Source organism: Taudactylus pleione, unplaced genomic scaffold, assembly GCF_031769625.1.
Source record: "Taudactylus pleione unplaced genomic scaffold, aTauple2 ptg000225l, whole genome shotgun sequence".
Lineage (NCBI taxonomy): Eukaryota > Metazoa > Chordata > Amphibia > Anura > Myobatrachidae > Taudactylus > Taudactylus pleione.
In genome coordinates this window covers 8,492,697-8,497,883 of record NW_028284627.1, presented here as the reverse complement: position 1 = coordinate 8,497,883, position 5,187 = coordinate 8,492,697, and positions in this window count along the sequence as shown.

Below are 5,187 nucleotides of genomic sequence, written 5' to 3'. Positions count from 1 at the left end.
CATACATTTTTTGCAGCTATTCAAAAACGATTCAAAGACATGCAGTAAGCTGTTTTGTGACATCACTTTAAGGGCTCTATTTACTACAATCCGCACTTGAAATGTAGATTGTAGTGTGATGTTTTCGCCTAAATTCGCATTGCGAATTTAATTAATATCACAGGGATTTATCAAAAATCCCTTGCAGGGACATAGCTTGCGATAAAGCTTTGTCCCTGCGTATCCCCTCCGCAGTCTTATCACTGTATTTTTTGCACAAAAATACAGTGAGGTGCCACGCGTGTGCCAACCGGCTCGCCTAACACTCCCCACTGCGACCGTAAAGTTAACGTTCTGTCAGTTTGCAACGTCTCCGCAGCTTTGGCAAGGTTGACATCTGAATCGCGGTGGATGGTCTCCCAGAACGTGCTTTGTCAGTCACTCACGTATTACCCTCTTTGAAGTGCTTTAAACACCAAAATACTGCAGCACGGCTAATTGTTTCTCCACCGTATGCTCGCCGTAACATTTCATGAGTTTCATTTGCGCTTTTTCCAAGTTTAACACAAAATCCAATCACACATCTCTGACGTAATCTCTCAGACACGTCTTCCTCATCCGCCATGACGAAACATCTTCCACTCGCTGTGACCAAACAAAGAAAACTACGGCAGTCCAACCGCAGGTTCAGGCACATCGATGTATGAGCTTTACAATAACCAGCATAGCGTTACCATGTCTACCTATGGGACAGAAAAACAGAGGCAGACGCAGTCTCATTACTTTTCAGTCAGCCCTCGTATATTTTTTGTATTGTGTCCAGCTTTATAAGGCAGTTAGCTGCTTGGGCAATTGTAATTTTATACACGGTTTATCGCAAATAAGTGTACTTTGTATTCTTTGAAACGACAACTGTTTTTATATATGTGTCAGATATCAGTTTGTTTTTTGTGTTTTTTGTAGTGGTATGTAAATGTAAAAATCAATAAAATACACTTGATACAACATGACCCCTTGCACCATGAACAAATGCTTTACCCCTGGACTTCTCATAGTTATGATTGCAGTCACCTGTGTTGAACTAGTTAATTGATGAGAAGGAGGTTCTCTAATACAGGTGGCTGCAATCGTATGGTAAAAGCAGAGCATTTTATTATTTTTTAAGTCTTTTTATTGAAAATTTTTCATTATAACAATAAAAGTATAAAGATTTATACAGTAATGATTGAAGAAATATGTGGGAAAATTAACAGACAAATTGGTTGAAAGAGTCAGATGAATCACTGCAGAGCATTGCAGTTGTGTATGATAATCATGACAAGAGATTACAAGTTTAGAAATGCAAGATCAGAAAATGTCTGAAGGGGAATGGATCAACCTATCAAAGAGTAAACAAAGGCAAAATTAAGGGGAAACACTGGGACAAGAAGGATGCAAAGAGAAAAGAAGGAGATAGGGGGATAAGGGGGAAAAGTAGGTGGACCAGATACCGTTGATGGTAGCAACCAGTGAGGGAGGTGCTGTCAACATCCATTGTGCTGCAATCAGAAACCTTTTTTTTTGCTTTTTTTGCGCACCAGGAGATTTTTATTCTCCGCACATCCAGAGCAAGTGTGATTAATTTCTAAAATCGTTAATTTTAGGAAAAATCAGCAGGACTTGCTCTGGCACCCTGGCGGCCCCCCTCCCCCGAGGACTAATTAAGCGATTGGAAGTTTCCAATTAGCTTAATTAGTCCATAATTACTTACATAATTAATTAGTCTTCTGCAGCAGGGTGAGTATGTCAGTGTGTGTGAGTGTTTGTAATACCCCTTTTACACCGGAGCTAAAACCCGGGTTATTGCAGGGTTAACCCGGGCAGCTCCTTGGTGTAAAAGGGGTGAGGGTTGGATCGCCGAGTCGAATGACCCGGCGATCCAACCCAGGTAAATAGCAGGGTTTAACACGGGAGTAACCCGTGCAACCCTGCTGTGTGTACGGCGCACTCCGGGTCTTGATGACCTGCAGTGCGCCACAAGCCGGCTGATTGGTCCGGCTTCAGTGGCGCTTGGAGATGGTCCGGCTTCAGTGGCGCTTGGAGATGACGTCATCTCCAAGCGTCCACTTTCACGCCGGAAAAGCCGGGTCTATGCAGACCCGACTGCGGTGTGAGCGGCGCCGAGTCGGGATATCCCGAGTCGGCGCCGGCTAAATTCCGGGTCTGATCCGGATGGGAACCCAGGCCCTGATTCAGAGCCGGACGCTCTGACCAGAGCGCTCGCTCTGAATCAGGGCCGTCCTATTTAAATTTGGAGCGGCATTCTGGCCGCTCACATAGCTGTGGGTTACCACCCACAGCTTATGCGAGCGTCCATGATGATGGTCGCGATGGTCAAGACCATCGCAACCATCGGGCTTGCGACGAGACTCTGCGGTAGGGTCTCGCTGCCGCAAGCCCTGGAGTGATTTTGGCTCTATCAGAGCCAAAATCACTCCCACTGACATCACTAGTGATGTCAGTGGGGCCGGACCAAGACGGTAGGCGTTCCCATGGGAACGCCTCCGTCTGGCAGCCACACCCCCGGCAGTCACTCACCATCGACAGCACGCCCCCTTTGGTGCGAGACCCGGAGCGACAGCTTGGCTGTCGCTAGCCGGGTCTCGCGCATGCGCACGACGGAGCTCCCTCCGTCCTGCGCATGCGCATTTGGGTAACATCAACCCGCTTGCGAGCGTCTTGCCGCTCGCGAGCGGGTCTGAATGAGACCCCCTGTTCCAACTCCGCGTCAGACCCGGAATTTTGGTGGAAAAGGGGTATAAGTGTGTATGAGTGTGTGTGTGTGTGTATGAGAGTTGTGTGTGTGACCTCCAGTCTATGTGCCCCCCGGAATGGGTGCTGGGAGAACTACATCTCCCAGCAGCCCTTGCCCTTCCCACCAGCCCCTGGAGTCTCCCAGCAGCCCCTTCTCCAGTGAGAAGATAGAGGGGAGGCCACCAGAGCCGCGGACACCCCCGGGCAGGTAAGTGCAGAATATATATATTTTTTATTAATTTACACGGTGCAGGGTTTTCAGAGCTAAAAACCCTGCAACCACTTTTTTTTAATTGGATACCGTGGTAATCCTAAATTGGGCGCAAGTTTTTTTCCTCACTAAACCTCGCGCCCAATTGAATATGCCCTTAGCTGTGTTCAAAATATGTTTGATCAACTTTTGTTGAGAACGTGTAATACTTGGGTGGGGCGAGAAAGTAGCGTATAGAGGACTGTTTGGGATTTGTACATCAACTATATCCATAATTAACTTAATTTCTCTCATATATTTTTGAACGTGAGGACACGACCAAGCAGAGAATTTTATATGTGGTGGAGGGGGTCATGTTAGAATGGGTAGGGTACGGGATGCCGGCGGTCAGAATCCTGACACCGGCATACCGACAGGGTTATAATCTCGACAAAAGGAGGTAAGTATACTGTCCTTCCCCTAAACCTCCCTCTCCGCAGCCTAACCCTCCCCTCCTAGTGCCTATAACCTACCCTCCCCCACAGCCTAAACCTAACCCTCCCCCCCTAATGCCTAACCTTCCTATTGCTTAACCCCTAACCAGAGGCATCACCAAGTCTGGTGACACCCGATGCGCACTCCGAATCCTCCTCGCACAGCAGAACAGCGTGCGTCCAAAAAGAGGTGTGGTCTAACATAAAATGGGCGTGGCCTCATGGGGAATCCATCCGGGGGCGTGCCCAGCAGCTGTCCCAGATACGTGTTCCTGCATGGTCAGCCTTTAGGCCACCGGCCACTGCAGCACCACAGTGACAGCGCCGCGACACCCCAGGGAGCCGCGGCATATAGTATGGGAACCATTGCACTCTACTGATCCATGTTGGGAAATAGTATTATCCATTGCTGCAGCCTGCTGATTAGTGTTGGGAATCAGAAGTACACATTATTGAACTCTACGGGTCCTAGTTGGGAAAAATAGATCATTTTTTTGGGAAGCTTATTTTGCGATAGTGGTATCTACAGGTCCAAACTCAGCCGCAAACTCCAATTCCTCTATACTGAATATACTTCACACCGAATGAAAGATGTACTAATCCTTGTCGAGAGATAAAGTGGAGAGAGATAAAGTACCAACCAATCAGCTCCTGTCACTTTATAGGCTGTTTGAAAAATGAGTAGGAGCTAATTGGTTGGTGCTTTATCTCTCTCCACGGCTTAGTACATAGACCCCATCTGTTCTTATTTTGTTTTTTAGTGAAGTTAATGTCTATTGAACTGATTTTAAATACAATGAGATTGCAATGTATCTACAGTATAACTAATAGAAATGTCATCATGGGAATTGTAGTGCACCAAAATCTGGCTAGACAATATGCATTGTGGTGGTTCAACCCATATTATACTTTTGTCATCACTGCCTCTATTATTAGCCCTCTTCCATGTCTGGCTGTGGACCTTCTCCCCCCAGCTTCAGCATGTTGCATTAGGCTTACAGATTACGTGAGAGGGGACAGTCACAGGAACAACATCAAGTCCAGGGCTGGCTTCCTATAGGCCAGGACCATCACTGATAAGCCTAGGACCACAGAACAGGGCCATGGGCTCCTCTCACCCCATGCAGCACGCCTGTGATTGCAGGGTGGAACCATTAGAAAAAAGGGCTGGTCACTGTGACTTCTTGCCTCATGTGCCATGTACACTGCCCACTCTGCATGCTGAGTGGATATGCCACTAACTATTGTACAGTTGCCCAGCAGCAAAATGTTCTTTGAATATATTTTAAAATGTTGTTTTGCATAAGTACAGTATTATGCATTGCTGCCCTCTGCTGGGCCTTGTTGGGAATGCGTACAATGCATAGCTGCCCTCTGATAAGCCTTGTTGGGAATATGTACTTTGCAGCTATTTGTTGGGAATGAGTATAGGGCCTGATTCATTATGGATCGCAATCGCAATTATGCACGCAATAAGCAGATTGTTTTGATCTGTGCATGCTTCGAACTAGCCACTGCGATCGGGACTGCGATCGCAGAGTCTACGCAGACCCATCGCAGAGTGATTGACAGGAAGTGCCATTTGTAGGACATGATGATGGGTGGTCGGCGAAACGCAGATGTGTCAGTGCATTCGAACGCTGTTGCAGGGGCGTGCATAAATTAGGCACTGCAAAGCCATACGCAGCTCAAGTGCTCAGTGCGTGCAATGAAGTTAGCAATCCTGAGTAA